Source organism: Camelus bactrianus, chromosome 2, assembly GCF_048773025.1.
Source record: "Camelus bactrianus isolate YW-2024 breed Bactrian camel chromosome 2, ASM4877302v1, whole genome shotgun sequence".
In the NCBI taxonomy this organism is placed as follows: domain Eukaryota; kingdom Metazoa; phylum Chordata; class Mammalia; order Artiodactyla; family Camelidae; genus Camelus; species Camelus bactrianus.
This window is the reverse complement of record NC_133540.1, coordinates 25,704,954-25,717,889: the sequence shown is the minus strand read 5'-3', so window position 1 is coordinate 25,717,889 and position 12,936 is coordinate 25,704,954. Positions and strand designations below refer to the sequence as shown.

Sequence of the window (12,936 nt, the reverse complement as noted above, 5' to 3'; positions counted from 1 at the left end):
AAATAAAAGCAATGAAAACATACCTGATACAACATTCAGTAAATATTGTTCAATGAATGAATGCTATTCTAAAAGTCAGGAAACAAAGCAAACATTAAAACAGAAAGCATTCAAACAACGTCTCAAAAGTTGTCAAAATCATAGCTGCACTAATAAACACAAATGCTACAAACTGCCCAATTAGAGGATGAATTCAACAGATCTTAATATTTATCCAGCTGATAAAAAAGAACAGAGTATTAGAACATAATATAACAGTGTTGAATTAATAGCTACAGAGAGAACATTTTCCCCCACAAGACAAGTCTGCACCTTATTTCCTAGCATCCTCAAGGCTACTTTAATCCATTTCAGAAAGTAGAAATTTTGCAGACCGCATTCTTTGACCATATGTAATACAACAGATTAGCAATTAAACTTTAAGCAACAAAAAACCCCCCAAAACTCGAGTCCCTTAGAAATATAAAAAATACTTGTACATATAATTATTGGATCAAAGAGGAAATCTTCAATTTCAGACAGTTTAGAGGATAAGGACATTGAGGCTATAAGATATCAAATGTTTGATGTGAAGCTGAAGCTGTATTCGGGAGTGACCTGATGGCCTTAAATGCCCCTAGATTGCCCTCCTTTCACTGTAATTGTTATTGGTGTCCAAAATGAGTGACCTCTATTAGGGGCCGAAACTAAGGGATTCTTGGAATTGACCTACCATAAATTCATGAATATTTTTTAATTGCATTTACTTTGCTGCAGAACTTGTCTCCTGTTTGAAGAAGCTGGCTTGGAAGGCTATAATGAGGTTCACGTTCAGACTTTAGGATCTGAAGAAGCATATGGAGCACAAGCTAAAGCAGATTTAAATGGAGTAAGTAGAACAGGGGATTTCTTATTCCAGTGTAAATGAATGGGTTGAAATATTCTCAATAAATTATGTATGAAAGTGTTTATTGTAAAGACCAACCTGGCTAAGGTTTAATGGATAATGAATTTGGGGTTATTTCTGTTTTACAGTGTGTATTTTTTTTTTTAAAATCTATAGTTCTTTAACAAGCTTATAATTCAGTTTGAATTTTCTATTTGCCTATGGCAAAACTCACCTCAATTCCATTCCCTTCCTTTCTTGTTCCACCTTTAATATTTGACTTATGTTTAGGCTCTTGGGTGTCATATATATGGTTTTCTTCAAAAGTTTTTAGAGAGCTATAAATTTAAAATGTTAACTTCTAACTTGGTCTTAATATGTTGTTTGTTCTTCAGCAGTAAAAACAGAAGAAATATTTTTTCCATTCTTGCTGGAAAATTTCTCACTATTGACTAGAAAAGGGATCAGTGATTCAGAATTAAGTTTTTATTTACATTTAAAAATTTCACATATAAGTCATGTCAAAATCTATTGTAACTGCCCATTATAAATCAATTTTATTAATCTAATTTAACTGAAGGTATGTTGGGATTATTTTTTAAACAGCCAAATTAAATAAAATGATGTATGATCAATGTCTTATTAAATTATAGGTAATTAACTTGACCTTATCTAGGTAGTTTTTTCTGTATCTCTGTATTTATTCCTAGCAGAATTATTACAGATATGTCTTGTATAAACTTTCTGTTCACATCTTTAACCCTTTTTAAAGACTTTTTTAAAACAACTTTATTGTGGTGTAATTTCTGTACAGTAAATTACACATATCCCAGACATACAATTTGATGAATTTTGATAGATGTATACACCTATGAAACCGCCGCCACGATCAAGATACCTAACAATTCCATCACTCCTCAAGAGGTGCAAATTTCGAACTCCCAATTTATCCCTTCCTACCCCCTTTACTCCCTGGTAACCAAAAGTTTTTTCTCTATATCCGTGAGTCTGTTTCTGTTTTGTAAATAAATTTATTTGTGTCTTTTTTTTTTGATTCCACAAATAAGTGATATCCCATGATGTTTTTTTTTTCTTTTTGTGGCTTACTTCTCTTAGAATGATAGATCTCCAGGTCCATCCATGTTGCTGCAAATGGCATTATTTTATTCTTTTTTATGGCTGAGTAGTATTCCACAACTTCTTTATCCAGTCATCTGTTGATGGACATTTAGGTTGTTTCCATGTCTTGTCTATTGTCTTTTAAAAGATTTTTTAACCCAACAGTCATATTCACAATGGTCTGACCATCTTATCTATTCTGGAGTATTTGTAGATATTCTGGTTTATAGTGATTGCTTTCACTTAAGTGTTAATCAAAGATGGGAAAATGTATGGGAAACAGCAGTGACAACCGTAGTGGTAACAGTTAACATGAATTGAGGGGTTAATAAGTGTCAGGCACTGTTCTAAGTGCTTTACTGGTGTTGAACTTTAGCTCTCACAGCAATCTTCCAGGCAGGTCTGTTAGTACTTCTATTTTATAAATGAGCAAACTCAGGCACAGAGAGGTTGAATAAATTGTCTAATGTCCAACAGCTCCTGAGGAACAAGACCAGATTTTATATCCATTACAGTCTAGTTCTAATATCTGCATTTTTAACCACTAGGAGCAAGAGTGTCATTTTAGTGCAGTGAATTAAAAAGATCTAAGACCTTTGTAACTGAATTAGTAAGGCTTGAATGACATAAAAAGATAATTCATTATATTTTAGAAGAGAAAAATTATATTGTTATTTATAGTCCTAGGTATATTAAAGTAAATAACTCAAAGGTCTATGTTCAAAATTTTATTGAGATTCTTTTCTATTTATGAATTTCTTCTTTTCTATAAAATAGTAAGTAAGCTCAACAAGATATTGACTAAATATTTTATTTTGATAACAGGTTTGTGGAGAAGGAATTCTTGGTTCCGTAATTTTTTCAGTCTGTTATTCATTTCATTTTATAGAGCCCCCAAAATGCCAAGAACTTCTGTGTTTTATTTTGTACAACTAGTGTGTGGTAAGGTCAGGATATAAACTAGAGGCCTTTTAAAATTATATAGGAAATTTTAGATGCTTGATAAAACCCAGAAACAGGAGCCAGGTGTCAAAGTGTAGATATTTCACTGTTCATAGAAATGTGTGCTCTATTGCCACTATGGTGGCTTAATCACCATATTTACTCCACTGAATTAGAACTCGTGAATGTAGAACTTAAAATGAAAGGTTACTGTGAAAGTCAACTTTTGATTTGTTGTTTGGAAGGTATGTTTTATTAAAAGATGCTGGAAAACAGTACCTCTGCCTTTTTCTCTTGCTGTGCCTATGAATCTCAATAGAGTCAGATAATTAAATTGTCAAGTAGATTCATTAAGTTGGTTTTAGACAGATTGACAGTAAACATAATGGGAAAAGTAGACGTTTACTTTAATTATTGGTCCTATTAAAAACAATTGTATCTCATATTTGTACTTGAAGAAATGTTTCACATCTGAAGACACACTTAGTTTCATCATAATAGGTCTACGCAGTAGTTAGGAAGCTGATATGATCTGCATTTTACTAAAAGGGAAAATTGTGTCATGGAGAAAAGAACTGACTTAATTAAAGACAAGCAGGTCTTTAGAAGAAGCGGCAGAACTCGTCCTCACATTTCTGCTCCTTTTTAGAGCCCTCGCAGATGACCACACGTTTCAAAGAAAGGGATTGCTGGATTCTTCAAGTTTTCAAATAAGACATTTTTATTTACATATCTATAAGCTATAACTCTATTTCAAAGTAGGATAATTGATTCATTCTGTAATAAACTATCCAATGACTGTATTTCCTCTATGGTGTAGATATTCTAAGGAGAAATGGAGTTACAGCAGTTATACACACATAATTTAAGATCACCTGACATGTGAAGAAACTAATCAAAATCAATGGGATAAAAGAGGGAAATGAAAAAAATAGGAATTTTACCAAGATAATTTTAGCAGTTTTTCCAAGCTGTAATTACCATGTGTCAAGTTGTGTTCTTTAGATAAAATTAATTATTATTCATTTATCGGGGACTAAGAGTGTTATCTATTTTTAATAAAGTGTTTATTTTTGTGGACATGCATGGCATAATCAGGAAAACATAATAATAAACTCCTTAGAGTAATCTTGCAAACCAGAGATAGTTATACGGTCCAGAAAAAAAATCTTTCATGCAAACACAGATTTGTGCCTTTTTTTTGAGCTATGCATTTGTTAATTTCTAATCTTTGTTAATAGGGTCCTCGAGAAGTGGTCCTCTGGCTTTCAGCTCATCATAAACAGAAGGCAGTAAAAAGTTTTTTCAAGAGAAATTGCACCAGCAGGGACTGTAATGGGTAAATACACATATTTTTACGGTTACAGCTCTGAAAATCCCTTGCCTTCTTACCACCAGCTCAGTTATAGTATTCATTAGTTTGACCTTCTGAACTTGGCAACATGTGCTACGCTACGTGGGTCATGCTGTTCTCAAACCCCTCTTGCCTTTGAGCATTTAAACATTCATCAAGTATATAGCTTTAAACATTCATCCTTTAAACCTTTAAACATTCATCAACCTTTAAACATTCATCAAGTATATACCCCTTCTCGTAATATTTATTTCAAGTTCATCGAAATTTTAGAAACCTCCTGACATTAAGTGTGGCTGTACCTGTTTTCCCATTATGTGTTTGTCAAATGATGGATTTAGGTGGTTGTCCCAGACAAAGCAACCTCGTGGAGTTCATTTTGGGTTTGCTGTGCCCATGCCGCCACTCCCATCCTGGCTTCCGGTCTCCCTACATTCAGATCCATTTGTCCAGAATGGTCTCTTCTTTCCTGGTGCCCCGTGACGAGGCATGATGGTGCCATGTGCCACGCCACCCCCGGGCACACAGGGCCGTGCCTGCAGTGCTCTGGCTTTTCCCTTACAGCTGAAATGGACCTGCCATGATCCCAGGACCAGGCCACTCAGGAGGCTTCAGTTTCTAATCCAATGAACTCATTCCTTCATTGGGACATAATTTTTGAAAGGCCTTGAATTCCCACATTGTACATATGGAGAAACTGAGGCTTAGGGAGGTGAAGTGGGTAACCTGAGAGAGGGCAGGCATCCTCCTCTGGCTCCCAAGAAGAAAAATAAAATCTTATAGTCACGTGAATGTCCCAGGGAGAAGTTCTATTCTGTGGCCACGTCTTACCTCTTCCACCAATGATGAAAGTGGAGTGGAAAATTGAATTTTGGCAGTGCAAAACTTACATTTTAAAATTAAAACAAAGCAAAAATCAACAAGTGGAACTACATTCAACTAAAAAGTGTCTGCACAGCAAAAGAAGCAATCAACAAAATGAGAAGGCAACATATAGAATGGGGGAAAATATTTGCAAACCACATACCTGATAAGGGGTTAATATTCAAAATATATAAGGAACTTGTACAATTCAATAGCAGAAAAAAAAGTCCAATTTAAAAAAAATGGGCAGAGAACTTGAATAGACAGTTTTCCAAAGAAGACATACATATGGACATGAAGACAAACAAGTCCATGAGGAGGTGCTCAGTATCACTAATCATCAGTGAAATGCAAACCAGAACCACAACGAGATATCACCTCTTAGCTTTTAGAATGGCAGTTACCAAAAGACAAGAGATAACAAGTGCTTGTGAAGATGTAGAGAAAAGGGAACCTTTGTACATGTTTAGTAGGAATGTAAATTGGTGCAGCCACTATGCAAAATAGTATGGAGGGTCTTCAAAAAATTGAAACTACCATATGATCCAGCAGTTCCACTTCTGGGTATTTATCCAAAGGAAATGAAAACACTAACCCAAAAAGATATGTGCACCCTTCTGTTCTTTGCAACATTATGTACAACAGCCAAGACATGGAAGCAACTTAAGTGTCCATGGATGGATGAATGAATAAAAAAAATGTGGTGTATATATATAAACATAGATGGACCTTGAAGGCATTAGCCTGAGTGAAATAAGTCAGATAGAGAAAGACAGACACTGTATGATCTCTCTTGTATATGGGATCAGAAACATGGAGCTCATGGAAACAGAGAATAGAATGCTGGTTGCCTAGGCCTAGGGGTAGGGGAATTGGGGAAGTGTTGGTCAAAGGGTCCAAAGATTCAGTTCTAAGTTGAATAAGTTCTGGAGATAATGTGCAGCGTGCTGACCTCGCTGTTCTGTATACTCGAAAGTTGCTGTGAGAATAGAGCTTTAATGTTCTCACCATAACAACAAGAAGAAAGTGATAATTATGTGCGGTGAAGGGTGTGCTAACTCACCTTACTGTGGTAAACATTTTGCAAAATATGTGGTGCATCAAAGCATCACGTTGTACGCCTTAAACTTACACAGTGTTATATGTCAATTAGACCTCAATAAAGCTACAGAAGAATTAAATTAAATTAAAACAAGAACCACATTAGGGAAAGAGCAGAGGTACATTCACAAAAAAGCTAGTGGAGCTTAAACTCCAGGGCCCCTCACTTACACATCTCCTTCTGGGGCTCTACTGTTGTGCTCACATAGTCAGATATTTTTGTAAATTTTCTAAGAGTAAGATGTTTTATCTGTAAGAATATTATTGTCTCTTTCCACTTTTCCCTTTCATCAAACTTTTCCATAGACTGTGTTTCTGTGCCCCCCCCAGCCTGATCTGTGTCCGGTATTGTCAGCCTTTGTGGTGTCGGCTGTGTGATACATAGTCTACAATAGTCCTGCCCAGCCACACTGACTCACCTAATTTCACGAAGTGGACAGTGGAGCCAGAAGTTTAGTTGCTGTGTTGAATGGTCCAGCATCAGAAATACAGCGTAGTGGAGGAGAAGCAGATTTGAAAGGTGTGCAGGCAGAAGCTAGTCCATATGTGGAAAATTCTTCTAATCATTACGTGCATAAAATTCATCAAACGTGTAAAATTCGTTAGGCCTGTAGGCAGAATTGAATTCTCACTGTCACCTAATCAAAACTAGAGGTTTTATATTCCTTTTATATTTTATATTCCTTCTCAGAAATATAACTGACAGTGAAACATCTGTAATTATAATAGCACACCAAAGTGAAATTACTCTGACTATATGTCTATGTGTGATCAATAGATACTCTTCTATCAAGAATTAAACCATAAGAAATTTGCAGACCAAGTCAAAAGCAGTCATTCATGGAGAGTGAGAAATTTCGAATAGAAAGTAATTAATTAAGTGATGTAATGAATCATATGAACACACTGGAAAAAGATCTAACTTTCTCGCTGATTTGACAACAAGTACTTCCATCAGTAAACTAGCAAAAACCTTATAACACCCCACAAAATGAACCATCAGTGACAAGCTGGTTGAGTGTTGTCATAAAGCACTCAAGATTAACTTGCACAAGAGAATCAAAATGCCCTGAAATCTTACGACTCAAGCATGAAGGAGACTTCTGTCCCAAGCTTAAACTTACAGGACATAAAAGAGTTGTGAAGCTGAATATTTTTTGCAAAACTGTTAATGATAAAGAATACGTTTCAATCTGCTGTGCTGAAGAAATAACTGAAAAACCTTTTGACTATTTACATAGAAATTTAAAATAGTATTTGCAATTGCATTTGTATATATTTGCATTTATATTTACATAGAAATTATTTGCATTTGAAGAGATGATCAGAGTATGCAGCAAAGAAATGTAGGAAAAGATATGGGAGAAGATATTAGGCAATAAATTAATAAAAATTATACTTTCTTCTACATTCTGTGATATTAGTGGCACTTGTCAGCTTTCTAAAATTTTATAACGTGATTTTTTTCTCATTCATTTTCATATCTGATTTTATAATTTATTATTTTTCTCAACAAACTTTCTGCAAATTCTATTAGCTTCAGGCCTCATGAAACCTGGATCAGCTCCACCTCTAATTAATGATTCTGCTACTTGATTTTTTTTAACATTTTTTATTGATTTATAATCATTTTACAATGTTGTGTCAAATTCCAGTGTTCAGCACAATTTTTCAGTTATTCATGGACATATACACACTCATTGTCACATTTTTTTCTATGTGAGTTATCATAACATTTTGTGTATATTTCCCTGTGCTATACAGTGTAGTCTATTCTACAATTTTGAAATCCCAGTCTATCCCTTCCCGCCGTCCACCCCCCTGGTAACCACAAGTCTGTATTCTCTGTCTGTGAGTCTATTTCTGTCCTTTATTTACGCTTTGTTTTTGTTTGTTTATTTGTTTTTGTTTTTGTTTTTTAGATTCCACATATGAGCGATCTCATATGGTATTTTTGTTTCTCTTTCTGGCTTACTTCACTTAGAATGACATTCTCCAGGAGCATCCATGTTGCTGCAAATGGCATTATGTTGTCGGTTTTTATGGCTGAGTAGTATTCCATTGTATAAATATACCACCTCTTCTTTATCCAGTCACCTGTTGATGGACATTTAGGCTGTTTCCATGTTTTGGCTACTGTAAATAGTGCTGCTATGAACATTGGGGTGCAGGTGTCATCCTGAAGTAGACTTCCTTCTGGATACAAGCCCAGGAGTGGGATTCCTGGGTCATATGGTAAGTCTATTCCTAGTCTTTTGAGGAATCTCCACACTGTTTTCCATAGTGGCTGCACCAAACTGCATTCCCACCAGCAGTGTAGGAGGGTTCCCCTTTCTCCACAGCCTCTCCAGCATTTGTCATTTGTGGATTTTTGAATGACGGCCATTCTGACTGGTGTGAGGTGATACCTCATAGTAGTTTTGATTTGCATTTCTCTGATAATTAGTGATATTGAGCATTTTTTCATGTGCTTTTTGATCATTTGTATGTCTTCCTTGGAGAATTGCTTGTTTAGGTCTTCTGCCCATTTTTGGATTGGGTTGTTTATTTTTTTCTTATTGAGTCGTATGAGCTGCTTATATATTCTGGAGATCAAGCATTTGTCGGTTTCACTTGCAAAAATTTTCTCCCATTCCGTAGGTTTTCTTCTTGTTTTATTTCTGGTTTCCTTTGCTGTGCAGAAGCTTGTAAGTTTCATTAGGTCCCATTTGTTTATTCTTGCTTTTATTTCTTCTAGGAGAAAATTTTTTAAATGTATGTCAGATAATGTTTTGCCTATGTTTTCCTCTAGGAGGTTTATTGTATCTTGTCTTATGTTTAAGTCTTTAATCCATTTTGAGTTGATTTTTGTATATGGTGTAAGGGAGTGTTCTAGCTTCATTGCTTTACATGCTGCTGTCCAGTTTTCCCAACACCATTTCCTGAAGAGACTGTCTTTATTCCAATGTATATTCTTGCCTCCTTTGTCAAAGATGAGTTGACCAAAAGTTTGTGGGTTCATTTCTGGGCTCTCTATTCTGTTCCATTGGTCTATATGTCTGTTTTGGTACCAATACCATGCTGTCTTGATGACTGTAGCTCTATAGTATTGTCTGAAGTCTGGGAGAGTTATTCCTCCAGCCTCTTTCTTTCTCTTCAGTAATGCTTTGGCAATTCTAGGTCTTTGATGGTTCCATATGAATTTTATTATGATTTTTTCTAGTTCTGTGAAATCTGTCCTGGGTAATTGGATAGGGATTGCATTAAATCTGTAGATTGCCTTGGGCAGTGTGACCATTTTAACAATATTGATTCTTCCAATCCAAGAGCATGGAATATCTTTCCATTTTTTAAAGTCTTCTTTAATTTCCTTCATCAATGGTTTATAGTTTTCTGTGTATAATTCTTTCACCTCCTTGGTTAGATTTATTCCCAGATATTTTATTACTTTGGGTGCTATTTTAAAGGGGATTGTTTCTTTACTTTCTTCTTCTGTTGATTTATCGTTAGTGTAAAGAAATGCAACTGATTTTTGAACGTTAATTTTGTAACCTGCTACCTTGCTGAATTCTTCAATCAGCTCTAGTAGCTTTTGTGTGGACCTTTTAGGGTTTTCTATATATAGTACCATGTCATCAGCATATAATGACACTTTTACCTCTTCTTTTCCAATTTGGATCCCTTTTATTTCTTTCTGTTGCCTGACTGCTGTGGCTAGGACTTCCAGGACTATGTTGAATAGGAGTGGTGATAGTGGGCATCCTTGTCTTGTCCCAGATTTTAATGGGAAGCTTTTGAGTTTTTCACCGTTGAGTACTATGCTGGCTGTAGGTTTGTCATATATAGCTTTTATTATGTTGAGATATGTTCCCTCTATACCCACTTTGGCGAGAGTTTTTATCATAAATGGGTGTTGAATTTTATCAAATGCTTTTTCTGCATCGATTGAGATGATCATGTGGTTTTTGTCCTTTCTCTTGTTGATGTGATGTATTACACTGATTGATTTGCGTATGTTGAACCAGCCTTGTGTCCCTGGGATGAACCCCACTTGGTCATGATGTATAATCTTTTTTATGTGTTGTTGGATTCTATTTGCTAAAATTTTGGTGAGGATTTTGGCGTCTATGTTCATCAGTGATATTGGCCTATAATTCTCTTTTTTTGTAGTGTCTTTGCCTGGTTTTGGTATCAGGGTGATGGTGGCTTCATAGAATGAGTTTGGGAGTAATCCCTCCTTTTCAATCGTCTGGAAGAGTTTGAGAAGGACTGGTATGAGTTCTTCTTTGTATGTTTGGTAGAATTCCCCGGTGAAGCCATCCGGTCCTGGACTTTTATTTGTAGGGAGGTTTTTAATTGCTATTTCTATTTCCTTTCTAGCGATCGGATTGTTCAAGTGTTCAGATTCTTCTTGATTCAGTTTTGGTGGACAGTATGTTTCCAGAAACTTGTCCATCTCCTCTAGGTTATCCAGTTTGGTTCCATATAGTTTTTCATAATATTCTCGTATGATATTCTGTATTTCTATTTTGTTTGTTGTAATTTCTCCATTTTCCTTTCTTATTTTGCTAATTTGTGCTCTCTCTTTTTTCTTCTTTGTGAGTTTGGCCAGAGGTTTGTTGATTTTATTTACTTTTTCAAAAAACCAGCTTTTGGTTTGGTTGATTTTTTCTATGGTCTTGTTAATCTCTATTGTATTTAATTCCTCTCTGATCTTTATTATTTCCTTCCTTCTGCTGCTTTTTGGGGCTTTTTGTTCTTCTTTTTCTAATTCATTCAGGTGGTGGGTTAAATTGTTTCTTTGAGATTGTTCTTCTTTTTTGAGGAAGGCCTGTATCGCTATAAACTTCCCTCTTAGCACTGCCTTTGCTGTGTCCCATAGGTTTTGAGTGGTTGTGCTTTCATTATCATTTGTCTCAAGGTATTTTTTAATTTCAGCTTTGATTTCCTCATTGATCCATTGTTTTTTCAATAACGTATTGTTTAATCTCCATGCTTTCCTTTTTTTCTCCTTTGTTTCTCTGTTGTTGATTTCCAGTTTCATGGCATTGTGGTCAGTAAAGATGCTTGAGATAATTTCTATCTTCTTAAAATTGTTGAGGTTTCTTTTGTGCCCAAGTACATGATCGATCCTGGAAAATGTTCCATGTGCACTTGAAAAGAAGGTATATCCTATTTTTTGGGGGTGTAATGCTCTGAAAATATCCACCAAATCTAGTTTTTCTATTGTAGTATTTAATTTCTCTGTTGCCTTGTTTATTTTCTGTCTGGAAGATCTGTCTAGTGATGTTATCTGCTACTTGATTTTTAATGTTAAAAACAAGTTAGAAAACGTTTTAAAGCCCCAGTTCCTTCTCTTTTTTGAGAACAGTAATGAATAATGAATAATACCCTACAGGGTTATCAGGTTCTCAGAGAAAGACAGAGGGAGAGGAGAGAGGGGAAGTAAAGGGAGAAGGGAGGGAGGGAGGGGGGAAATAAATGACAGTATGTTGTGGACCACAAAGCAGCATACATGAGCAAGACACGAAGTGATCTCAGTGAAACCCTGCCACAGTATATGGCCTCCTCCTGTCTCGTCTTAGCCTGTTGCTCATAATTTTATCTTTTCCTGATGGTTTGGGATTGTCATTGTCAACATATGACCCGCACAGCCTGACTCTTTAGAGTGTCCATTCATTTTCAGGTTTGAGAAAACTAAAATCCCCAACTTGATTCAGTCACTGTATTTTGTAGATTCTGATGCAGCTGAAAACAATTTACTAAGTGATACTGAATTTGGGAAGGAGTTCAGGAGTTCTGGGGCCTCCTATTTAAAGGTCCTCATTTTAGGCCAAATCTTTCTTACTGTTTCTTCCAATGGAACATTCACAGCACCTCGTCTGCTTTCTAAGGTACAACAGGGGATAGTCTGACCAAATGTTACATCACTGCATAAGAAGAGTGACCGGCTTTCTGCTTCCAGTATCTGTGCCTTCATTGCTCAAAGCTCCACCTCCGTCAGTATCTAGTTCCGCATCTGAGGTGCAACACCTCATTTCCAGGTACCAAATTCCATGTAGGTCAAGGTTCTTGGTCTCAAGCAAAATTCTAGCTAGTTTAAGCAGAAAGAGATTTACTGAAAGTTATCAGGTGTCTTCCAGAATCTTGGGTGTACCAATTTTAGGTATCCTCAGTCAGACCACACATGCACGCACACACAGACGCAGTGGTCCTAGGGAGCCACAGCTGCATCAGGTAGGAGCTGCATGTGAGCCCACCTTGGTTGTCTTGGAAGAACCACATGGCTCCACACTGTGCTCCCCAGAAGATACAGACCCCCTGCATGCAGTGATCACATCTCACTGCTTAGTTGTCATTCAAGTCCTGGCTAGCCGCTTCTGCTTGCTGGGGACGTAGGCCACATGCCTGCACCCTAGCTGCAAGGACACTGAACAATGTTGGGAGTTAGACTGAGTAAGGGTGAGCCAACCTGCAGAATCTTCCAGCGTTTCCTGCTTCCTTATGAATTCATTGGGAGACTTTAGGCAAGGTACTTAACCTCTCTAGCTAATCCATTAGCCTAATACCTAGCATGAGGATTTTGGACTCCTTGAATTCCAAGAGTCCTTATGGTAATACAAATCTGTGTCAATACAAATCTGTGTCTGTGCTAGTTAGCATTCTGGCTTCCAGTGATGGAATCCTTACATGAACCTACCTGTGAGAAGGG

At 36.4% G+C, this 12,936-nt stretch overlaps 1 long non-coding RNA gene across 1 annotated transcript in view; it reads left to right on the top strand.

Moving 5' to 3' along the window:
• LOC123612342 (uncharacterized) overlaps positions 1-12,936 on the top strand; it is an 80,162-nt gene that overhangs the window by 23,398 nt on the left and 43,828 nt on the right. Inside the window, exons 3-4 of the long non-coding RNA XR_012511374.1 lie at positions 757-868; positions 4,168-4,265. This is a non-coding gene — a long non-coding RNA (uncharacterized LOC123612342). The remainder of the gene's footprint in view (positions 1-756; positions 869-4,167; positions 4,266-12,936) is intronic.